Genomic DNA, 26,838 nt, shown 5'->3' on the forward strand with positions numbered 1-26,838 from the left:
GTCACTAAAAGTAATGTTGTGGTGGCGATAGGGGTGTTTAAATATGCCCCACAAACTTCTGTTCACATAGAAACAAAGAGAGAACCCTAGAAACAAAAAGAGAACCCTATCAAAGGCAAGGGAGCATTCAATATACAACGCCTTTCATTTGTTAGAAACAAAAAAAGGAAAAATACCAGAATAAGAAAAGCAGTCAATAAAATTGCTTTACTATAGGAAAGTGTAAGTGCTATTTTTTCCTGCCTATGCCAACTTGTTATTCAGAAGTGCCCGCCTTTGAGCCAAGATGTGAAACACCGCTCACACCTAAGTCAAGAATTTAAAATGTTCACTTGTTTAATAGAAACTGTGTACTAATATTAATGCATCTTGGACGTCGTCTGGTTTTACTCCCATGTCTCATCCTGTAAATGCGTGTATTGTAATGGCTCTCTATAGACTTGTAAAAGATTCAAGATATTTCTGCATATAAATGTGTGCTCTTCCTCACTTATTGATCAGTTGATACTGCAATGAACGCTGGGGTAGCCAGCCCCTCGCTCCTATATTGTGTGAATCACAGAATCTTTCAATAAATACATTTCATAGAGTCAACGAAACCCTGAAGCTGGAGTTTCCTCCCACAACTATGTCACTAATGAGAAGCTACCAGAAGGGAAGTGCAGGCAGGGTGAGTTAAAGGGGGAGCAAGAGGGTGTCAGTGCCAGTAGGAACAGGGAGGACACAGGAAAAATAGGAGAACAGATGGAAGAAGTCAGTGCGGGCAAAGGGCAAGAGACAAAGGAGAACACACAAAAAATATGGGTGTGGGAGGAAAGAATGACAGGGAGTAGGAGAAATAAAGAGCAAGACGTGGGAGGGAGCTATAAGTATCGGACGGAGAGTTCTAGAGATATCAAGTAGGGTCTCATGCTTTTCAATGCAAGTACTACATTGTAGGTGAAAAGATTAATCCTCGCAGCCAATAGCACCAGGGCCGGATGTATGAAGCATTTTACCTGCTTGCGACAGTTAAATGCTTTTCGGCATGTACAAAAGGCAAAATGTGACTTAGTAAATTGTTACCAGATCACCTATTGCTTTTGAGATTCAATATTAGGCAGGGGCGTGCTTAGTGCGTCCCTTCCTAATACAGAATAGCACTGGTATGTAGGAATGTTTTGCGGCCGGGGATGCAGGAGCAAAACATTCGCAGTTACTGCCAACTTCAAGTTAGTGGTAACCCATTCACAAACAAGTAGGGGTCCCCAAGGGACCCCTTCTGCAATGTCAATGTGGGCTGCAACATGTTTTAAGAGTAGGCAATGATCCCAAGGACCGCTGCCTACTCCTGAAAAGTTAGCTTTCATTTTTATTTTTGAAATGCATCTCAATTTCCTTTAAGGAAAATGGGCTGCATTGAACAAAAAATAGCTTTATTTAAAAAACAATCGCAGACATGGTGGTCTGCTGACCCCAGCAGGTCACCATCCCTGGGATTATAGGCCATTCTCAATGGGTTCCATATTGCGCCCTGACTCATGAATGTTGATTTAGACAGCTCAATTGTGATTACATTGGGAAGCGCAAAAAGTGTCTGACACACTGTTGTACATCACAATTTGCGAGTTCATAATTGAGAGCCGCAAAAAGATGCAATTAGGAACTCGCAAAATGTTTCCGTCCTACATGTGGCCCATTGTGTGTATTGTGCTCCTAATCGTCATTGTTTAGTGCTCATATTGCTGTGGCTATCACTGAAAGCAGTGGGTCTGTTGCCTGTTGTTCATTTTTGTGCATTCTAATAATAGGATTTCTGCATTGATTTGAGGTTGTTGTTCTTGCTAATAAGCTTCATTAGAAGCGCGAACTGACTTATGAGAACGCCTTTGGGCAGACAATCTATATATTTTTTCCTGTAATTGATAAACTCGCCATCAGAAAAGTGCTGTCTCATCTATCTGTAATTTGTCTGATGCTAATTTCCGACACAGACTTCACTGTCCATAAAATATCTAATCATGCTTCAATATTATAATATCAGCAGCTTTTCTGACAGAAATATTGCGTCCTACAGGACTTTAAAAATAAGGCACCACTCAAGTTAATAATGAACAATCCATATTCAATGTCATGAAATCTTTGTAAACGAGATTAGGGTGCAATATTGACGTCAGAGGATTTTTTGTATAAAATATTCTGGCACAAAGCCCATCCATTCCTCTCCACCTCTGCACAACATAGGGCATTAAATTATCAAATTTGTACATATTCAAAAAAGTGGGGCTTGGCTTGCCTTTACCACATTTGCCATTGCCACTCCCATGACCCTTCATCGCAACACCAATTATCCTGTCCTGACCCCACTCTGATTAAGACTGTGGAAAACACAGTCACCCATATGATGTTCAGCAGTTTTAGGTGCACCATAATATGACACACAGGTTGAATGTAAGGCCCATCATCCATACCTTGAGCTACCAATGAACAACGGAATAATTGTCTTTGCTTAAAGGGCCAGATGTACAAATCATTTTACCAGATGCAAACAGCTCATCTGGCTATTTGCAACTGGTATAAACAACAAAGGAGTGTGAATCGCCCATAGTACTAATTCAAATAGTCAGATTGTTATTGCAACGCAAGTAGAGAAGGAGCGAGCCCTATGACGCGCTACGATTCTACAAACCCTTACGACCCGAGACAGCCTGTGGTTGGCTGGCTGGGCCCTTATGGGAGAATGACGTTGAGGGCTGTCTGGCACGCCCAGACGTGTGTACGGACGTGTGTGAGTATTGATCGCATTTGCGGCACCCAGCGGATCATCACTACACCTCACTTGTTCTTTTTTGTTATCACAGACACTCCTTTGTTGTTTATATAGATTGATTGGGGTATAGGAGTGCCTATTTATGCCCTACCTCTCTTGTTGATATTGACCTATTTGCAACTGGTAACATTTATTTTGCCTTGTACATAGGACAAACTATGACTCGTTAACTTAATACTGAATCTCATTTTGCTTTTGCGATTCGGTATTTGGTGGGGCGTGTTTAGGGTGATCCTTTCTAATGCCAAATAGCACTGGTAAGTATGAATGTTTTGCGGACAGAATGCGCTTGCAAAACATTCATAATTTAACAACTCCATAAAGGGGGTGGTAACCCATTCGCAAATGTGAAGGGTTAATAAGAGATCCCTTTCCCTTTGTTAATGTGGGTGAAATCATTTTCAAGAGCAGGCATTAATCCAAGGACCACTCCCTACACTTGAAAAATTAAAAGAAAACATTTACAGCCACATGCATCAACGTATTTAGGAAGTGCAAACGGTGCGAATCGGTAAATTCTGCCATTTGCGATTCCTAAATAGGTTTTTGGGATGCATCAAACATTTTTGGCAAAATCGCTATTTTTAGCGAATTCCAAAAATGCGATTGCTTTTAAGGAATCGCAAATTTGCGATTCCTTAAAAGCAATGCATGATTGCTTTTAAAATTGCGAATTCTCAATTAGGGGGTGCAAATTACCACGAGGGTGAACCTCGTGGTAATTTGCGAAAAATTGTGAAAATGCTCAAAATTGCATGTTACACACTGTCATGTTACAGACACACATGTCCTTAGGACACGTGTGTGAAACATGCACTTTTAAATACATTTCGGGGTTTGCAGGGGGGGTCCTTTGGACCCCCCTGCACCCATGGACTGCATTAACATTTTGCGAATCGCTAATTGAAATTCGCAAAATGTCAATGGGAATTGCAAAATCGCAAATTAGAATTCGCATAATATTTGCGACTCGGTAAAAATTGCGATTTTTACCGAATCGCAAAAATTATGCGAATAAATTGATGCATCCCGTCTTGCGATTCCTTATTTGCGATTCCCTAATTTTCGCAAATAAGGAATCGCAAAACCTAACATTGATGCATGTTGCCGCATATTTTTATTTTTGTAATGAAGCACGTTTCCTTTAAGGAAAATGGCCTGCAATCCCCTAAAAAATAGCTTTATTTAAAAAGCAATCACAGACCTGGTGGTCTGCTGACCCTAGCAGGCCACCATCCCTGTTATGACAGCCATTCCCAATGGGTCACAAATTGTTACCAGCCTCATGAATATTGATGAGGCAGATCCATTTGCGACCCATTTAGGATTCACTAACAGCTACATGAATCATTGTAGGAATTTGCGATTCCTAAATTGCGAAAATTAAGGAATCGCAATTTAGGAATCGCAAATTCCTATGCATCAAAAAATCGCAATTTTTTTGCGATTCGCTAATTTTCCTTATTTGCTATTCCTTAATTGCGAATCGCAGATAAGGAAAGGCTTTACATTGATTCCTATGGGCCAGAGGCCCATAGGAATCAATGGGAAGGCATTCTCATTTTGCGAATTCGCAATTAAAGAATCGCAAAATGAGAATGCAATTTCAAGGGTGCAGGGGGGGGTCCAAAGGACCCCCCTGCCCCCCTGGAATGTCATGTAAGTACATTTTACTCACACACATGTCCCAAGGGCATGTGTGTGTGTAAAATGTAAGTTTCAAAAATGCATTTATTTGCATTTTTGAAACTTTTCGCAAATTACCATGAAGGTGTACTTCATGGTAATTTTTCCCTTTAAAATTGCGAATTTGCAAAAATAAATAAATCATGCATAGCATTTAAGAAATCGCAAAATTTGCGATTTCTTAAATGCTATCGCAATTTGAGAAATCGCAAAAAATAGCGATTTCTTAAATTGCGAGAAATGGGAAATGAATGATGCATCCCAATAACTGATTTTGGAATCGCAAACGGACGAATTTTGCGATTCGCACCGTTTGCAATTCCAAAATCGCTTGATGCATGTGCCTGTAAATGTGTCCCAGGTGCATTAGTACATTTGATTTTGCGAGTCTCTAATTACAAGTTGCAATAAATCGCTATTAGAGACTCCTAAAATCAAACAGAAATCTTTTACCAAGTGCCATTGACCAGAAAACTAGAAAAACACCCAGAATTACATTGATTTTGTTGTTTGCAACCACATCCTCCTTTTCTTGAATAGTGCTGATGTGCCTTGGAAAGGGATAACAAACAATTGCAAAGTTAACCGGTTTGTGACAATAAAAACATTCTGGGCCACTTGTCCGTAGCTTTATTTTGGTTGCAAACGGTCTGATTTGTAGAATTGGGCCATCAGCTACCAAAAAAAGGGCACCGTCCAAAACCCTATTGTGCGCTTCGGTAAAGTATTACTGAATCGCCAAATGGGTTAGTGATTCGGTATTAGAAAGGGGCATGTAACTTACACTCCCATGTACCAGGGGTGTTGAATTCCTACCGCCTGACTCCCAGGACATATTGTTTGGGGTCAATGACAGCAAGTTTTCATGAATATTTTGTCCTTGGGATGAGTGGGCCCAACCCCCTGCAGCACACACCCTTTGGGTGCCAGTTTGCAATACCACAACATGGATCAGGGAAGGGCATTGTCTTCAGTTAGGGTGATATTTGTATTCGCATATTAAGCTGTTCGAATTTGCATTTACACTTCATTCATGCAAAGCATTTTTTTTGTAGCGTTAGTGCTCTAAAGAAATGTTGTAAGCTTGGTCTGCATTTCTGAAAGTGGTCCAAGTATAACAATGTGACCACACGTTTGCAAAGTTTAACATTATGAGGCTACGTAAAATGCTCCCAGGATGCTCTCTGACTAAATGCAAAGCAGCTTGAAAGCAAGATTAATCAGTCTTTGCTTTCAAATTTGATATTCACCAAAAATGCAACAAGGAAAAATGGTTTTGCTAAACTCAATGTTAGGTACCATTTCTTTGAAGCATCATCTACTAAAATGTATAAAATAGAAAAAAACCTTGGCACTCCTATTCAAGTATATATTAATTCATAAAGTTATTCAATCAATTTAAAGTACCAGCAGGACATCAAAGGCATTCTTACTGTATCAGTTTAATGTGAATATATGCCAAAATTACAAGATTGAGAAACATTAGCAATATAATCAGGATGAACAGCTTGGTGTGGCAATCCTCCTTCCAAGGGTTGAACCGGCAGCGTAAACCTGTTTCATTTCATAGAAACTTTTTCAAGCCTTCAGTCAATATTGAGCACAAATGACCAAGCAGTAATGAGTGTACATCCAGGTCTTGTCATGAGGATTCCTCTGTCCCTAGCTATGTTTTTTTCCTCTCTATTATAGAGTAGACCGCGTCACGTATTCATGTGTATATGGCCGCTTCTTATTTTTTCTGGTTTTTTTTCCGCTTCTTGGTCTTTATTTTATGTAGTCTCAGAGTCATGGGCTATGATATGCCCCTTTCTTGTGGCGCAGTCATTCCTGAAATTGATCTGCAGCCACTAAAATGTGTTGGTACATGCTAGTATTCTCAAACAATATTCATAATGGAAAATTAGTGGAACCAATTTCAACAATATTATGGGAAACATGAAAATAAAGAATCATTTGCAAAGCCAAAAGGTCTGACATTGGTGGTCAGCCTTTTGCTTTTGTCAATGTGTTTCTTGTTTTGACATCGTTTTCATATGGCAGAGTCCACAGGTCCAGAAGTATTTTGAAGTGTTGGTATCTGAGGTCCAATATTTATAGCTGGTGCCCACCTTGAAATGGGAGAACCTTCCAAAGGATTCCGCCCCCAGAGGTGCTTGCAAATTCCTGCCTCCTTGCCCTGGTCCCAGATTGTCAGGGGTCACAATAATCTAGTTTCAAACTCCTTTGTGAGCGTGCTAAGACAGGGCCCTTGTGATGTGCAAGTGTGGTAGGTGACAGCTTTACCCCCTCGTTGGCCCATCCTGCCAAAACCTAGCTTCCCTTTTTCTCACTGTCTGGGAGCAATGCACAAAGACCAACTGCCCACTACTACTAGTCATATGACCTAGGATACCAGCAGCATACACCAAATAGTTAGGACGAGAACATGGCAACTTTCTAAAAGTATACAAAACAGTGATGGTTGAATGCTTGGATTAATCCCAACCAAGGGTAATCACTCTGGCTGCATTCCAAACAATTGTTATTTTGCACAACAGGCCACCTCTGTTTGGACCCAGCCATTTGGGAATCAGTCTTGACCCTGCTCCAATATGAACTGTCTAGGCCGAACTACCAAAATAGGTCTCTCTGAACCTAAACACAAGCAACCCAGGATTAGTTTTACCCTAGTTATGGGCTCATCAGCCACATACAGCTTGTTTCCATAGACACAGTGTTCTGGGAACCCACATCTGGACATACCCTTCCCTCTTAGTGGGACACAATAAACATACAAAACAGTGATGACTTCTCCTTTCCTTTTACAGCGCAGGGAAGGCACTTCAGACACCCCACAGGAGGTGGAGCCAGCATTGTGGAAGGCAAGTACAGCCCTGGAGCACTTTGTTGACAGTCTTCCTTCTCTTCTTTCAGTGTGCAGGGCAGAGACATCAGATGCACCACAGGGGGTGGAGCCGGCACTGTGGGGGTGGGCACAGTCCTATTCAGGTCCCAGGTGCAACTCCGCCCTCCCATCCAAATGCAGATCTCTCTATCAACAACTGGGCTGACTCATCCTGTCTCTTGGATTCCCCCAGCTCTGTCACTCACAAAACCAGACGAAGGAATACACAACCTCGCAGAGGCAGGCTTAAATGGTTAGGCAAGCAAATACCTATGTTCTAAAAGTGATATTTGCAAACACAGAAAATTAAAATAAACTTCACTAAAAGATGTATTTTATTATTCTGAGTCCAGGCATACTAAACTCACATTTCTACTATGTTCTCTGAGTCTGTTAGGATTATAAAATGTAATAATTCTAACAGCCCATTCTGGCCTATGGAGAATAGGTAGCCTTGCAATAGTGAAAAACGAAAATGGCTGTAATTCACTATTAGTACATGCCGCACACAACAGGGCATGTCCTACCTTATACTTACAATGCACCCTGCCCTTGGGCCTACTATAAGGGTGACTGATATGAAGAAAAGGGAAGGTTTAGGAACTGGCAAGTGGGTGCTCTTGCCCAGTCAGCATGACAGTACCAGACTGCACGCAGGTTCTGCAATGGCAGACCATAGAAACATTTACAAGGCTGCTTCTGTGGGTAGCACAACCAGTGCTGCAAGCCCACTAGCAGCATTTGGATTTACACGCCCTGGGCACACTCAGTGCACTTTACTAAGGTCTGACAAGTAATACAAATAGTCAATCATGGAATCACCAATTAATACATTCATTTGCAGTAGGGAGAGCATATGCACTTTAGCACTGGTCAGCAGTGGTAAAGTGCCCAGGGTCATAAAATAGCCAACAACAGGTCCGAAAAATTATAGGAGGAAGGCAAAAGGCTCAGGGATGACCCTGCAAGTCCAACACACACCATGCCACCTCAGTTCAACTTAACAATATGCAAATCAGTCTTGGCCCTGCTCCAATAGGAACAGTTCAGCACAAAATGCCAAGTCAGGTCCTCCCTGAATCAGAACAGAAGTAACCCAGGACTGGTTTCACCCTATTTATGGTCTCATCAGTCGGGTACAGTTTGGTTCCAGTGCCACAATGTGCATGGGAGAGATGTGTGGCCTCCTGATCGTAACCTAAGCGACATGAAAGGCTCCCATCATCTTGATCTGCACCGGTACTCAGCCTGAGTAAGTCCTAAAACAATAAGTGGTTATTATCAAGAAAAGGAAAGGGTGTGAAAACATGTGCTCAAGTGAAGAATAAAGAAAAAGGAATGAGTTTCAACAGGAGGGTAATTCAAATGAAATAATGCATAAGGGATCCAGCGTTATATTTGACAGAAATTGGTCTCCCTTCAGAATTTCCGGCCAACCCCTGTATATTAAATTAATTACAGTACATTTCATACATCAGTTATTTTTTGTTTTTTATCACAGTGTGACCTCATCTGTGATTCCGGTATGGGGGATCAAGATAGGGTGTAGGCCTATTCAGGGGTTGTCATTTGGCATACAGGGGTAGGCCAGAATATGATAACCGTTACGGACGTTTACAATTGTGTATCATGCTTTTGAACTTTTGATTTATGAATTTTGGTCTGATCTTTACCATGACTAAACCAATTGAACCCTACTTGTCATTTTGAAGTGGCCTATAGCCTTTTTGCCTTTTTGTGTAAGTGCCTTTGAATGCCTTTATACTCATCTATTGGTATAAAGTGATATGCTAAAGTAAGAATTTTCTAGGACGTTTGTTTTCTTTACCCATCGACACCCAGGTGCTCTGACTTAACTGGGTCACCCCATTGACTATAATGGTCACCTTTTGGGTTCCACTGAACTCGGTGCTCACTATACCTCATGTTGGTATAGTATATACAGAGCCAGATTCTGACAGTGATGCGTTCGTTTCTTACTTCCATGCAGGGGAGGTGATGTGTTGGTTCCTTACTGAAGGGGAGATGATGTGTTGGTTTCCTACAGTGCGGGGAGGTAATGTGTTGGTTTCTTACTGTGGCCCAGCGTTGATTCTTGAAGCCACACAGCAGGGCCTGCATCACAATCGGTGCAGTGATCTCGTCCTTCATAGATCAGTGCACTCGATGCGGCGTGCAGCGATTTCTGGAGACGCAGGTAGGCACTGCATCGGTTTGTTTGACGATGCATCAGAAACAGCTACGGATGCTCAGCGCTACTCCTTGTTGGGTTACTTTTCCAGTTTCCAACACCACGAACAACCTAAAGATGCCCAAAATAGCAGCGGGCACCACTTGGCAGGTCGGAACTTCAAGTAAGGGAGTTCAGGGGAGCTGGGGTGAAGTCTTTGTAGCCCTGAGACTTCAAAAACAGGAGGCAAGCTCTACTTCAATTCCTTGGAGATCTTCCTCAAGCAGGGGATACAGTACACAGCAAAGGCCTTGTCTTTTCCTTGGCAGAAACAGCCACTACAGGCCAACCCCAGGCAGCACACAACAAGAAGGCAGTACTTCTCCTCAGTTTCTCCAGCTCTTCTCCTTGGCAAAGGTTCCTCTTGAATTCCAGAGATGATCTTTGAACTCTTTTCTATCCCCAAGACTTCCAACAGGAGGCAAGCTCCACTTCAAGCCCTTGGTGAAAACTCTGACTGCAGGATGATGAAAGCATAGTCCAGTCCTTTTTCTGCCCAAGACAGAAGCAACCACTGCAGGCCAACCTCAACAGAACACAGCACAGAGGCAATACTCCTCCGCCAGCTTTCCAGGTTCTTTTTCCTGGCAGGTTCCTAGGTTCAGCAGTAATCTAAAGTTCAGGAGTCTGGGACCCCTTTTTATAGCACAAATTCCTTTGTTTTCTGGTGGCAGAGTCACTCTTTGCCCAGCCAAAACCAATTCTGTCCTCTCTGGTGCAGCTGCCCTGCAGAAGGTGAAGACAGCATTGCGTAAGACAGACAGGGCTTATTCAGGTACAAGAAAAATCTCCTCCCACCACTCTAAATGTAGTCCAGGCATATTCAGATGCTAATGTGAGCTCCTCTACCTACACTGAATTCAGCCCAGGTCAATTCCACCCAGCCCAGACTCATTCAGGAAAGGCAGGACACACATGAATCCTCCCGGTGGCTGTCTGAGAGAGTACACATCCCCATCCCCTGTCACTCCAAAGTCAGACAGTCAATACACAAGCCAGCAGATGCACACAGGATGGCTAAGCAAGAAAATACCCGCTTTCTAAAAGAGGTATTTTAAAACACACAATTTAAAAATCATTTTTATTAAAAGATGCATTTTATATTCTGAGTTCAGGCATACTAAACTCCATCTCTCTATATTGTCCAAATGCAAAGTTATATTTATAAGATTTTATAAATAAACTAAAATTCTATCCTATGTGACAGATAGCCTTTCAATAGAAAAAAACAGAATTGGCAGTATTTCACTATCAGGACATGCCACACACGTCAGGGCATGCCCTACCTTTCACATACACTGCACCCAGTCCACAGGGGTACCTTGGGCCTACCTTAGGGGTGACTCACATGTAGTGGGTGCACTTGCCAGGTTGACATGACAGTACCAAACTGCGCACAGACACTACAGTGGCAGGTCTGAGCTACATTTACAGGCTGCTCAAGTGGGTGGCACAATCAGTCCTACAGGCCCACTAGCATCATTTGGTTTACAGGCCCTGGGCACACACAATGCACTGTACAAGGGCCTTAACAGTAAACCAAATAAGCAAAATATGGAAACACAAATCCATGAAAACATTTTCCATATGCACTTTAACACGCAGTGGTAAAGTGCCCAGAGTGAATAAATCAACAAAACAGGGTCCAAAACAGGAGGCCAAAAATCAAAAAGTCTGGGGATAAACCTGCTGTAAAAGCCAGGTATAACACCCCTCCCCCCCACCAGATGGGTAGACATCCTCTTTGCCCATAACAAATCGATTGCCACCAGTTTGCGATTTGGAGGTTACAAAACTTTAATCAGCCCTAGCAAACATATCTGAGGGGTACATTCCACCACCTCCGCATCACAGCAGAGAACGTGCTTGTAACTTGTTCCCAATATGAATGGATCTTCAGGCAGCTCCAAGTTAGGCAGAGGAAATCAGCGTCAGTCGCCCCACAGTGACAACACTCTGCAATCTCCCGAAGTCCATATCTACACAGTTGCACGGGGGTGCAGTACATCTGATGCAGGTATTTAACATGGATAATCCTAAGATTATAGTTCGATGTCAGCTGGCCCATTAATGCACAGCACCAGGTCCAGTCTTAAATAATAAACTGAGTGTCAAGTGTATTATTTAATTTATTTAATGATCCCTTTAGTGATGTCCTCCCATCTATCTGGGATGCATTATATAGTTATGTGATTAAATGTTTGAGTGACGTTATTGTAACTTGCAGCTGAAGCGCCCCTAGTGCTGTGGGGTCTGTAGGGAACTGCGGGTATAGAGTACGGAAGGCTGCACTGAGTATACTATATGTGAAAAGAAGCATGGGGGATATACTGTTATCCCTGTCGATGTCAGCAAAAGCTAAGAAAGTTCCTCCCGGGTACGCATCGCCCATGATATGCAGTCCCACCGTCCTCAAGATGACCAGTGAACCAGATTTCCTCCTCACTGTGATCGCTGGATGATGCTCAAATGGCAGGACCGGCGCTTACAGCGGATCTATCTGCGCCCTTCGTCCTAACATTTTCCAGAAGTGTACGGTACATTGTACTGTGTTGATTTCTCCCTGCAAGGGATACGTACAGATGTTTGGGATCATGGCCCTGAGAGGCACTTGGTATACTGCATCACTTCCCACAGCTATGTGGGCCATAAACTGTGGCAGAAGGTGCCAATAATGAGTGAAGTGTGCCTGTGCGCATAGGTAATATGTTTGCAAATCTGGGGCTGCAAACCCACCCTGCCCATATGATAGCATTAATATGTTCCATTTTCGTCTTAGTAATTTTGACCAATAGTGAATGCAGCGTGTTAAAGAAATCCTCTGTTACGCATAGAGGGATATTCATGAACAAATATAAACATTTAGGTAACACCACCATTTTTATCATCGATATTCTATCAGAAAAAGAGAGAGGGAGTCTGATCCCTCTCAACACCTGATCTGCAAGGTGCAACACCACTCTGCCATAGTTATATTGTATGACCACCTTGGGGTCTCTATACTTGATGGTGTCTCCGCCCCATTCCAGAGGATACTCTAGCTCGGGTGGCACAGTGTCTCTCGTTAGGGGAAAACTATGGACTTCGGCAAATTCATACCCAATCCCGAGTGCCACTCATACTGCAGATACTCCTGTATGAGGCATTCTAAATTGGTATTAGGATCCATTACATAGAGCACCATGTCATCTGCGTATAAAAATGCTACTAGCTGGCGCTTTCGAAACTGCAGCGCAGTATCCGCATGCCGCTGCCTCAGTATACTTGCCAGTGGCTCCAGCGCTATCACAAGTAAAAGAGGTGACAGGGGGCTGCCTCTAAAAATCGAGAACGTCTCTGATGTGTATCCGTTCACCTGCACCCGAGCGACCAGCAGCACTTCGCACATAAATCGCCAATGAATAGAATCAAACGCCTCAGCAGCGTCCAGCAAAACCACTGCAGCTGGAAGTGTACATTCTAGTTGATGCAACAACGCAAATACAGTTCACAGATTGTGCATATTACATTGCGCTGGCATAAATCCGGACTGGTCTGATAGAACCATAGCCGGCAATAGAAGGCAGAGCCATGTGTCCAAGGTCTTGGCAAGTATCTTAGCGTTTGTAAGGGTTAACGGTCGATATGATTCGCCCCTCTGGCAGGGTTTGTCAGGTTTCAAAAGTATGACAATAAGTGCTTCATCGAGAGTTGATGGTAGACAGTGATATTGATAGGCTTCAAAATACATCCCATGTATTTAATAGGTTAGTATACTCTTTGTAAAACTACCCAGGTAGGCCATCGCTCTCGGATGCCTTGCCATTCAGTAGTGTGGCAATTGTCTCTTTTATTTCACCAATAGTAAGTGGCAGGCCTGGATATTCTCCATATCCCTGAGAAAGCCATACCATGGTAATATTTGCTAGGTAGGCCGCCGTTTCCTGCTCCGTTGTAGACCTCCGGTTTGCATACATGTGTTCGGAGAATTCTACAAATACATTAAAAATACTTGGTGTATCATGGCGCAAGATGCCATCTGAGGATGTCACCTCGACTATGTGTAATCATGCCCAGGGGTTCTGCTATTTTACCCGCTAGAGTACGGCCTAGCCTGCCTCCTTCCTCATAGGGTCTGGCTTTCCATCTTCGTGAAATGTGTTGGACTTCCTCTTATGAAGCACAGAGAGACAATTGTGACATTATTGTTGTGAAAAACTCAGAAGTAGGAGAAAGCTATCTTCACCCCAACCCATCTCATTGCCACTGCCTTATCTGAATGTCATATAAGGTGCATTGTTTGAAGTAGTGCAACATGTATGCTCTGTCGATCAAAGTATGCTATCCCCTGCCTCACTTTTTTGGGAATTAGTCAGGCCCCTAACATTCCATCTAACCCGGGACATGGGGCTATTGAGGACTCCACTGCAGTGCCAGATCTATTTGCAGATAACAATTAATTACATATTTTGTCATGCCGTAGCTGCAAGAACGATGCATACACAACACGCTGGTGGCTTCATGGCAAAACAGTTATGAACCCCCGTCCCCCACCCACCCACCCTGGCATCCCGATCATGCCAAAGAATCCACCTTTTAACCAAAACAATACACAGAGAACATGTCTAAGAAAACATAGAGCGTGATTACAGGCCTGACTAATCATAATCATTTGGGGTACCCCCAATAGGAGCCGCTATTGGCCAATACACCCCCGTATAATGGAGGCGGTCGCGGAATATCCCAAGGACCTTTACGTACCGCAGCGACACTACTACATTTCTGTGGTACCACCTACACCCACACCCATCTGCCATGGAACTTTGGCATTTACAATAAGACAAAACAGAACCACTCACAAAAGGTGTACTTTGTAGCAATTTGCGAGCAAATGTCACACATCAAAGTCTCTTTTCTCTCCGAAGCCTCACAGCCTCAACTAGTAAGCGATATTAATAGTCTCAGCTCTTCTCTCTGACACCGCCCCGCTTTACATATGGTCAGTCTCCCAGCAGTCTCAGCCTCCATCAGCTATTACCGTAGTCCATGGCCTTCTCATTATCATCCTTCAGTGAGTTTTTTTCTGACCATTCCATCTGTTTTATAAAAGTCAGTGCATCCTTGTGTGTCAGGAACATTTTGGGCTTGCCCTTGTTCTGAATCCTCAGTCGAGCTGGGTAGAGCATGACGTATTGTATGTCCAGAGCCTGTAGATTCCTCTTGACTTGTTAATATTCTTGTTCCGCAGTCTGGACTGACGCCATAAAGTCCGGATATAGCACTACTTCATTTCCTTCATATAATGTGGCACTCGTCTCTCATTGCAGCCAGAGAACCTTGTCACGGTCTCGATAATTTGGCAGTTTACCAATGATGGGCTTTGGGGCGGCTCCCGGTGCAGTGATGCGCTATATGCACAAAAATACGACGCACCTATGCATGTCCCCTAATGCTTGAGCTTAAAAAAAAAGCCTTGTCCCAGTGCAGCCACCCTTGTGACATGTTGCTAGGGTGTCTGCAGTGCAGGGTCAAATGTTGATGTGCAGGAAGGGACACCTTCCTGCACTTAAACAATAGTTACAGCCGATTTTCTGTTTCTTTATATGCAGCAGAATGCTGCACACATAGAAAGAGCAGAATATGAGAAGAAATCTATAATTTTTTCACATTTTGCAATCCTAAGAACAGGGTCTTTATTCACGAGCCCCTTGTGCTGCCAGTGCAACACTTTTAATATGTGAAAAAGTGACATTCCAACGGCATAAGGGGTTTGTAAATAAGGCCCCAGATTTTACCTAGCCTTAGTTGTTGGTGCTGCCCCAGTCATGTAAATATGGCTTTAAAAAGTTTTTAAAAAGCAATGGTTGTTGTGGTGGAACGCTCACTACAACACCTATTGCACGATCATTACATGCTAAGTGAAGCGTGGAAAGGGGCCTAATTTACAAAGTGGCGTTGAACAACGTTAGGTAGCTTCACACTCCATTGCAAATAAGGAGAACGGGATTTAACCACCAGAACATTGCTAAAAGTGACGTTCTGGTGGTGATATCTCCTTGTATTTATGCCCGTGGATTTGGAGATGAAAGCAACCTATGTACATACGCAGAGCATGGGCCATACGTTAGTAAAAAGTGACAGGATGCAAATCTATACAGTTTGGTTTGTGTCAACATACATTCTTTCACAAATGCATGGAAGGGCCATATACACTGGAGTATGTGTCATCACTGTGCATACCCCTGTGCTGCTGCAAAAATGTCAAATGTGCAGCAATGCAGCCATCCTTCAACCCTGGCTCAAAGTTCTGTGTTGCTGCTTGATCATTGCCAGTGCAGGGGAAGACTCAAGGGGAGGGCATGCTTATGAGGCTGTCCTGTGTATACTAGGTTGCAAAGTTAAAGTGCCTGCAATGCCATGTCTTGTCAAAATCTTGAAAGACAGGACCCTCCATCTCACATCCCACCAAAAAAACATCATCTGGGGTGCTGCATGGCACATGCCACCTCATAACAGATTACAATATCTATCCATTGGGGATAGCCACACATGATGCAAGTGTAGTAGGTAGAGGATACGCCACTCATTATCATGGTGATATCACTGTGTGGCAGTAGGTTGGAAGTCTGGACCTCTGTCGTGAATGCACAGAGGGATCAATGCACACATACAAGTGTGTAAAAGAAACCCATAAAATGTCTCACACTCTGCAGATGATGAACTCTGCACATGATAAAATATTGAGAACACAGCAACAATAGTGTTTTCCCTTACCATTGCAGAGGATAAAAGCTTACCTCCTGGTCAGCACCCTGTCCCAGGCATCACCGATGATGGTAATGATCATCCATCAATCACAACACCCTCCAAGAGCTCCTGGACTCAATGGAAACATCAACTCCGGAACCGGGGAGGGTCAGCAGTGTTGTCGTGGCTCCACATACTCCTCCAAACAACCAACAGGTACCACCTACCACCACAGCCACACCTCTGGACTCCGAGGACCCGCAGATCACCATCCAACAGACTGCAGAAGGAGTCCAGGAGGAGTTGGCAGATAAGGTGAAGGTGGGGTTGGAGACCCTGGCAGCTACAGTAGAGGGGGTCTGGACTCGGTTGCCATCAGAGGCACCTACTTTCTGCTCCCTTGCCTCCAGCAGTCCCTGGCTGACATCGCTGGTGTCATGAGACAGAGGCATCACCAACTGCCCTGCCAAATTTGCACCAGCAATGTGGCCAAAGAGCTATGGTAAATCCAAAATGTTGTGGAGACCATGGAGTGGAAGCAAGTCTCTCATATGGCTGCTGCTTTGTTGCAAAACTAGCAGATCCACCTCGCTGCAGTGATGCCTTATGTCTTGGTACAGATGAATGTTGGTGTGGTCACGGCATACATATCTTCTACTCCTCATGTGTCTGTGGCTCCCTGGCCTGCCGCATGTACAACACCACCCTCACTTGAGACCCCCCTCACATCAGAGCGGGAAGATTTGTACAGTACATCTTACCAAAGGAATAATCTGCAGGTAACATTCATCTGTGTCAAATGTCCAATTTCTGCTTAGCCTTCTGCTCACCAACATGTCTGGGAACTTCATATATCATTGTCCTCCTCTTGACTTTGCCATGTTCACCATGGAAACAGGGCCGGACTGAGAACATAAACCAGCCCAGGCAAACTGCTCAGCTGGCCCCCCGTAGAGTCAGGGGGAGTGCAGGTGAGCAGTTTGCGACGGCCGGTTTCAGCCGATTTTGTTACCGGGGGCCAACATTGTCGACCCCCGGTAACAAAAACGGCCCCCAGGGGCCCAAAACCGGCCCCCACCCTAGCGGCCTACCGGGGAAACGCCCGGTGCCCGCTATGGCCAGTCCGGCCCTGCATGGAAATTTGTCGACTGCCCATGCGGCCATTCCTCCCCAATGACACTGATAATGTACAATTCCTCAACATGTCTCTTGTGTTCCCCACAAGCACTGTGTCTGGACTAAGCATGAGCGAATTTTGCGGATCTCGCGTTCGCGAATTTTGCGGATTTGCGGATTCGCAATCCGCAAAATCCGCGAATTCCCGCGAATTTGCGGATTTTTTTTTTTTTTGTGTTCGCCCGTGTTTCTGCCAGTTCGCGAGGGTTTTGTACACTTTCGCAAATTGCGAACTTACCTGTCGGGTCGCAAGTTTCGCGAACTTGTTGTTTCTACGTGTCCAGCCTGTTTGGGACACTCTTCTTCATCACTGCCACTCTCTGTCACCACTGCCACTCTCTGACTACTCATGCCACCCTCTGGCCCACCCATGCCACCCTCTGTTTCATCACCACACCCTCTGGTTGTCCAGTGTACATTATTTTCGGCAAAGCAAAGCACACCTTCCCTGCCTCAAGTGACCTGAATTAATTTGGGGCTGATTCATGTGTCACAGAATATTTTTTTAGCTGGCACCTGCTTCCTTAGTGCGCCCTGATTAGTGATCTTTTGCACTTGCTAAGTGCTTTCATTGTTGCAAAATTAGTTACAACACCTGCCCTGCCCCAACTGACAATAATGAATTAGGGGCTGATTAATGGATTTTAACTTCCAGCCTGGCTCCTGCTTGTCTCCCTTAGCTGTAATTCAGGACCTTTGTGGCATATGTGTAACTATTCTGAGGTTCAGAGCAGGGTCACATACTAGTTTCAACTGGCAACTGAACTCTGGAGGGGCCCCTCAGGAAGCACTCCAGGAAATGGCTACTAATGATGAGCCAGAACTTTTGAACCTGGTAAGTAGTTACTTTCAGTTTTGCTAAAATCGTATTTCTGCAATTTTGCACTTATTCGCGGGGCGCGAACTCACGCGAACAGTGCGAGCAGTGCGAGCAAAATCCGCTGCTCGCGGATTTGCGGATTTTGCGGGAAATTCGCAAATCTCGCGGATTGCGGATTTCCCGAAAATCCGCAAAATCCGCGAGCGGAACGGATTTTCCGCCCACGCCTAGTCTGGACATCCACTGGCTATATCCATCCTTTGGGGTTGTTGTACAAGGAACAGTCTGTATGTGACCAATTGTAATTTGCACATGGAAATAAATGCACCTGTAATTGTCAGCTGTGTGTTGTCTGTCACCATGAAATAGGGCAAGTGTCAACAATGGCTAATCTGTATAGCCACTAAATCAAATAATGAGTAAAGTTGTTGCTTTAGTGTCTGCTGATTCTGGGTCTTTGATGGACAGAGAGATGTCAAAATGTGAAGCACATATTGTCAGGTATAAATTGTGTGCTAAATCAAGGTGGCCATAATAATGTTTAACTGTAAAAGGCCCTCAAAGTGATGGGTAAAAACATTCTATCATCAAGTGTCATGTCCAACTATGGTAACTAGTGAAACATACCTCATTAAGGAGACTGGAAAATGTAGTGAGTGCAATAGTTCATAGCAGCAAACAGGGAACCATTCCACATACCAACATTATGTACAGAATTCATTTTGCGCACCATTCCTCCAACGCCTATTGCTTTCGTAACACACAATATTCTTGTATAGTATTTAGGAAGCTGGCTTTGTATATACTATACCAAAGTAAAGTATAGTGTGCACAGAAGCAAGGGGATCCCGAGAGGTATAAAAGATGCTAAATTAGATAATCACCAACAGCTCTCTTTGTGGTGGTAGTGTGGTCCAGCAGGAGGGTGTGATATGCATTTATAGTATTCACTCAATCAAGACTGATGGCGCACACTCAGAGACTGAATCCAGACCAAATAGGACTTGGCTCAGGTAGGTAACATATATTTTCAAACGTAAAACTTACAAAGACATGCAATTGTGAATGGAATTGGCTTTGTTACACGTTTGTGATTGCTTTTAATACTGTTTAGAATACATAAAAAGTACTTTTGATTACTTTTACTTTTCAGTTACTTTGAGTGTTCAAGGTGTTATGCCGAGATATCACACCATGGGATTTACAAAATGCAGGTAAGTATGACAGTTTTTGGTTTAAAGCACTGCTACTTTTCCTTCATACAAAAACAATTCAACACAGAATATTTTAGGAATAAATCTCATAACATTGGTTCCTTTGGAAGAAAAGAAGGTTATCAGTTTGCAAGTAGGGAAACAACCTGCAAAAGTAGCTTTTGGGGGATAGAACCAAGGTTCCCGAAGGTTCAGTTAGGCACTCAAATTGCACCAGTGCCATTAGGGCAGCCAATGGGGGCTAGGGGGTCCTTTGGTCAGAGGCTGATCATGTTGAGGAAATCTCCTGGGGTTAAGATCAGCACTGCAGAGGCCAACAATCAGCACAGGAGCTGCATCACCAGTAGCACGGACACGGCCAGATGCAGAGTGCCAAGAAGACGTCAGAAGCCCTGTAATTAGCAATTGGGATCTCCGGTTCGAAGAAAAGGCTGCAGGCTCGGATACGGAGGTTTCAAGGCTGCAGGCTTGGACCAAAAGGATTCCTGAAGACGACCACTGTCAGGAGAGGTAAGTTGGGCTCTTGGGGGATACCTGGACACCGTTGTTTGGGAAACCAAAGGCTGTTGGGCATTGGGTGCAGGGGTTTTCTTAGGCGTCAGATCTTCTTCCCAGCTCCGGTCGTGGACAGGATGACCCTTCAAGTTGTTGACTGCTGGTGTTGGTCTTGAGCTCGAGGTAGATCGTGGATCACCAGATCAGGATTGCTGAGGAGAGCTTCTTGTGGTGTTTGGCCACACCACTGGGTCATAGGTGTCAGTTGGACAGTGGTGTAGAACCACAGAGCCGCCCAGATCTGGGTTTGATGTTGGAGTCTTGGTTTGAGCAAATCTGGTGCTAATGGGGGATAGTCTTTCAGATGAGCGCAGGACAGGTCCTCCGGGTTCTGGTTGGCTGCAGGCTGCTGTACACACAGGGGTTTTGCTGTGAGTAGGTCGGTGTCAGGACAGGCGCCAAAGCAGTTGGTGTCCTCTTCTTCCTTGGTCAGCACGGCTATTCAGTCCTTCTACTTTCTTCATCGAATCTGAGGAGGCCAGGTTAAAGCTCACCCCTAAATAGTAAAATTAGGGGCATTACAGGGCTGTGCAGGTCGGGACTAATCGGTCCTTTTCTTGGGGTGAGTACATCCCCTATTATGCCACTCTCCAGTCTCTAATTGGCTGTATCCCCTCATTTCCAAGATGGAGGGACCGAGATGTATGCTCCATCTTGTCTTCTCCCTCTGAGAATTGAGGTTGGCAAAGGTGGACACACTTTTCTTCCTCACTTGGGGGCCAATTACGATGGAGGAAAAAACGCCTCCGGCTGGCTGCCTGTGGCGGTTTTACCGCCATCGCCAAGCACTGGTGGGCTGGTGGATGTAAGGTCCGCCAGTCACGGGTCAGCACAGGCAATCATTCTGATTGCCTGGCCGACCTGGCCAGCATGCGTAGAATAGTGTCGGTTCCTAGCAGGCACCGTCCGCCAAATTACGATGCTGCTTAAAGGCAGCATTTCCATGGTGGTGAAACTGCGATTGAAAGGCTGGTGGGGATTGGATTTGGGGGCCTGTTGCAGGCCCCCCTTGTGTTGGGGGAGGTGGTTGTGCACTGGGGGGATTCCCATGGTACCCCTCTACACTTCCCTGCATCAGATGGCAGGCACCGTGTGGTGCCTTCCACGTAGGGCAGGGAAACAAATGGCTCACCCTCCGCACTGTTAAACTTGCCGGATGTGACCACAGTGGCAGTCGCATCATAATCAGGGGTACTGGACCACCGCCGTAAAGGCGGGTGGTCTCAGTCCCCGCATTGATGGCAGATGGACTCAAGTCAATCCACCTAGGTTTTCCAGCTGATTTTCCTCCCAAAAGTGGGGGTCACATCTGGTGAGATAAAGTTGCTGGGGCCAGTGGAAGGCAGGGTCAGTCACAAAGGCGACAGGCCTTTGAAGCTTTCCCTTCATGGACCCAGCTCATCCTGGGAGAGGAGGCATGACACCTCTGCCCAGTAAGGCTTTGTTTCTGGACCCAGAGAGCCGAGGCTCTCTACCCAATGGTCCAGAAAACTGTCTGGTGGTGGCAAATGGCTGGAAGCCATTCAAGAACCAAACCAGGGCTGGTCGTTTTTCAGGGAATATCTCTCAGATGCGCTCTGAATGTATTTTACATTAAATCCCACATTGACATCAGTGTGAGCTTAATGTGCTGAGAGGTGCTACCAAACTACCTGGGTTTCAGTAAAGATGTTATGGAGCGGAGACCAACTTCCAGCCCAAATACTCTTTATGGCTTTACTGCACTTACAATGTCTAAGAATGGACTTAGACACTATGGGTGTAAAGTGTTCATGCAACAATACCCTTACCTGTGGTCTAGTGCACCAGAGAGGTGGCTTACAAAGGCCACATGCAGTGGTTGCAGGCATGGCACAGAGGGTTGTGTGCCATGTCTATGCTTCACTTTTCTCTGCACCAAAACCTGCAGCCTGCAATGGCCGTGTGTGGATGTTAAGATGCAGGGCCTTTAAGGGTTGCACAATAGGAGCTGCAGCCCTTAGAGGCTTTACCTGGCCACAGTGAACTTGGTACCCATGGTCTTTTTAGCAAGGGGCTTACCTGTGGTCAGAGATTTGCCAAATTATGGGTGCAAATTACAGTTCTGGGAAAGAACACAGGCCCTGTGAACCTGATTGGGAGGGACCCAGGGCACATCAAGTCAAAGTGCATCAAGTGTCAAAAAGTAGGGGGTAACCATGCAGAAATGGGCCCTTTCCTACACAGGACAGCTTGTTTAGCACCCTATCACCATGCAATTAGAAAAGCCACATATTGAATTCTACATTGTATTCCTTCCACATCATGTCAATCAATAGGCTGTATGACAGTACCCAGTACCTAGATCTTGCAGCTACTCACACATGTTATGCTAGAATATGAGCTAGGATAACAGATTAAATCCAGATAAATCTTAGCTCAGTACATCTCTGTTGCACATTATACATTACTGACACCACAATGTAGAAAAAGGTGTACGTTTATTTTAAATCAAAACTCCCTACATCTAAGCCTATTTACCCTATGCTAAAGTCCTAACCAAATTAAACCAATACTACACTACCTTCTCCTAATTAGTCTTAACACTACCCTAACTAACCTTTGTCATCCTACACACTTAACAACAAATATTAAACATCAACCCCCCACACTCTTAAGGCACATGATGTGTGAAAACAGGATAAAGACAACTATACCTACACACAGACTACTTGCACATATATCCTAAACAAATATATATATATATATATGTATAAATTTTACTTTTTTGAAATTGTTGGTATTTTCATTTTTTTTACATGTAACACGCATTGACCCTCCCAACCCACATAAAACCTATATAAATATGTGAACAATCCCATCATAAAAAAAACCCTATCTAAACTAACTTAACACTATACTAAATCAACACTACCCTAACATAGAAAACAATTGAGCCTACCCAATAAGACAATTTTGGGTCCATGTGCCTGGTGTCCCCTACCATCTGCCCTTCCTCACAGATATTTTAATGTCGTCAAGCAGGTACTGGTCGACTTTATTCTCAACAACAGCCAACCTCACTTTCACATCCGACAGCTCCTTCATAATGTCCCTTAGACATTGTCCTTGCCCTTCTGTGGACTGGTGGGTGGGTGGAACAGTTGGTGCACTCTTTGATATCCTGGTGTTGGAGCCTGCTAGAACTGGCTATTTCTGGTAGGCTAAGGCTGACGCCAAAGCCAGGCAGAAACCACCATTCTAGTCAGGGCAAGGAAGTCACATGCCAAGATAACCCCTGCTCACCCCCTTGGTAGCTTGGCACGAGCAGTAAGGCTAAACTCGGAGGTAATGTGTAAAGCATTTGCGCCAGCACACAACAGCAACAACACACTAGGCACACCACAAAAGGAACTCCACACAAGGTTATTATAAAATAACTTTTGCATTGTAAAAACACATCAGATAGTATCACACAATATACATGGTGCCAATTGGCACAGGCGATATTCACAAGGGATTATTTACAAGACAGGGTCACATGGGCCACTGTCAGAATCAACACTTTTAGAAATAGAAATACTTGTCATAAATTAGAATAAAAGGATATAAAATCACTGTAGCACAAAGTAACGGTTAGAAATCACAACCAGTATCTACTGGTAACAGGTAAGTACCACCTACGCAACCCTAAACATCTTAGGAGAATGTCACGCAGGGAACCAGGACCTCATCAGGACCACCTGTACTAAAAAGAACAACCACCTAAGTATCACACAGCATTTAGGGGTCTAGGAAGGAACACATTACCCATGATGCATAAATATACATTCAGAGGAGTAGTAAAGGGGAAACACATGATGCATAAACCTACACATTCAGCGGTGTTAAGAATAAGGCACATGATGCAATAAAATACATTCAGAGGTGCAGCGCAAGAAGACACATGATGCCTAAAACATTAAGAGGTGCAGCGCAGGGAAGAGGAAGACGCATGATGCCTAAAAACATTCAGAGGTGCCAGAACAATACAATAGCGCAAAAATCACATGATGTCTAAAAACATTCAGAGGTGCAGGAATAACACATGATGCAAGCAAACACATTCAGAGGTGCAATAACCATACAATTGCGCAAAAACGTACATAAGCCACCCTCTGTGGCAGTCCCTAGGCCAACTGGCCTTGTTGGGGCTCAGACGCCCTGTGTCCAATGTCAGGGCGCGCTGCCATGCAGCGCCAGTCCAAGAACAAGCCTAAACGTAGCAGGTGCCCACTACTTCTGGGCACCTGGGCATTCACAAAACCTAAATGGTGCAGCTGCCCACTAATTGCTGGGCAGCTGGGAACTTTAAAACGTCAACAGGGTCAACAGGGTCCTCGCTGACCCTTAGGCGCAAACTGCGCCACGCTGGAGCCACACAGGCTCTGGACACCACACATGACCTAAACGTTGGAGCCACAGAGGCCTAAAGAGCCTAAAGTCTAATGTTACGACTTCTGGTATTCACAGAAGTCATTTATGACTTTTGGTGTTAGCACAAGTAATTTACGAGTCGCATATTTACGTCCACACTCAGGCTAGAATCTCTGCACTCGGGGTGCAATCTCCACACCCGGGCCTGAATCTCCGCACCGGGCCAGAATTTCCGCACTCGGTCGGAGTCTCTGGCTCGGACCAGATGGTCATTGTCTTCAGTGTTAAACACCTATGTAATTGCTTACCATCCCCCACTCCAGCTGAAACACTGCAGCCCAACAACCAATCCCAGCCCTGCAGAAAACATAAAAGCAGAGCTAACACATGCTTTCAAGATCCTTGCTGATCTCCATTTTTTGCGATGGGTCACTCCAAAGAGTCTCCAGTGACCTTGCAGGCGTCTCTCAACCAAGCCAGACCTGTTGCTTGCATCAGGAACTGAGCTGCATCAATATGAGAGCCCACCTCCACATACAAATTCTTCGTACACTGGATAGGAGACAAAGGGCATCTAGGGATTTCTACCTCGATTCCCACTGTGCAAGTTTGCTGGGTGCAATTTATTGTACCCTGTGGCTCATCAGCCCCCCCGCATTGCACACATCTTTTGCAATAGACACCAATGGCATTCCATCAATGTGCAGGTTGTATGTTATGCCAGTGGTAGATTTTTTGATGTGCATGCAGTGTTTCCAGTCAGTATCCATGACAGCTTTGTATTCTGCAGGTCACCTATTTCCCGGAGGATGGCTGCAGGAGAATTTGGCAACATGTGCTACTGGGTAAGCTCCATGTTTTGCGACTAGCCGATAGTTGACGAGCCCCGTTGGTGTGAGAGCAGAGTGGAGCGGTGTGGTGCGACCCACCGAGAACGCCGAGATCGAGACTGATGCTGCGAACGCCGCCGTGCTTCTGAGTTGACGGTGAGTTGCCGGTGCTCCTACCTTTGCCCCTCGCTTGTTCCCGCTGATTTCCCTCACTCTGCCATTTTCAGCCTCTTCTTTCTGCCTCACCCTCTGACGGAGGGCCTATTGAGGACCAGGCTGGTCTGTTCAGATCTGTTCTGGGTCATTCAGTTTATTGACGCCCCCCCCGCAAGAGCAAGAGCAACGATGGCAAGCAGCTGAGCAAGCAAGCAAACAGCGGAGTGGGCAGTCTGCAACCACTGGAAGGCAGGCAGTCGGCAACCACTGCTTAGAATTATTGACTGTAGTCACGAATCGCAGTGGGGAAGCTACGCGGGACACTAGGAGGCCGGTGGACGGTGCTAGATTGTGTAGCCCGTCCTAAGGGTCCATCCTAAGGGCCCCCAATTTCGCCTATTGGTCACTGTCCCTCACCTCCCTCAGGAGTAGAGCAGGAGTGAAGGAGTCTACCTGCCTGGACAGAGGGCTGATGCGGGTGGAGCATCAGCAGCCTTACCTCCTGCATTTGTTTGCAGCAATCAATTATAGTCACTACAGCCTACTACAGTCTTGGCAGACCGCACAGCAGGGTGAGTAGCCCCACGGCAGTGGTGTGCAGTGGTGAGCAGTTGTGAGCAGTGGTGGGGCAAGGACAGAGAGGTGAGAGCAAACAGCAGTGGCAGGAGCTGCGCTACTGCCCCAGCAGCCACCGTAGAAGCGCACCGTAGAAGCTGCAAGAGTCTCTCTACAGTGGTGGGAGCTGGAGCGCAAGAGTTTTTCTCCAAGAAACGTGCGCCTCTTGTTCGTGGAAGGGATCATTTTTCTGGTCACCTGTATCTGGACACCTGAATCTGGACATCCGGAGTGAGTTGACCTCTAGAAAATTGCGCTCAGGGCGAGTGCTCTCCTCCTCACCCAGTCATAAATTGAGAAGATCTTTCAGTGGTACAAGGCAATAGCAACATCTTTGCTATAAATTCCACCCTGTTATTACTGGCTTCTTTCGTAAAAAGCCTCGGATGGACCCGGATGCAGCAGTTGTGGCCCAAGAAGGTCAGACTTTTAACTTTCTACCTGTACTTCCATCATTACCCTCCTTATCGCCCCCTACAGATTCCCTGGAGCCCCAAGGCAGCCGGACTGGGGGGCAGGTGCAGCTTAGTGAAGGGTCTCGGTCTGTGGTCCAGATTATTGAGAGAGTGGAGGTCGGATCCTGTGTGCAACTGTTTGATGCACCCACTGGTGCCCTTTCAGACTTGGACATTCTTGCCAGCCAGCAGAGTCATTCAATTATTCTCATAAATGGGTCAAAGCTGTCAAAGCAGTTAACAATTGACAGTATGTAGAGACTCCACTGGTTGTTTTATCTCCGTGGCTGGGCTTTCAAAAGGGA

This window comes from Lissotriton vulgaris, chromosome 6 (genome assembly GCF_964263255.1).
Source record: "Lissotriton vulgaris chromosome 6, aLisVul1.2, whole genome shotgun sequence".
Lineage (NCBI taxonomy): Eukaryota > Metazoa > Chordata > Amphibia > Caudata > Salamandridae > Lissotriton > Lissotriton vulgaris.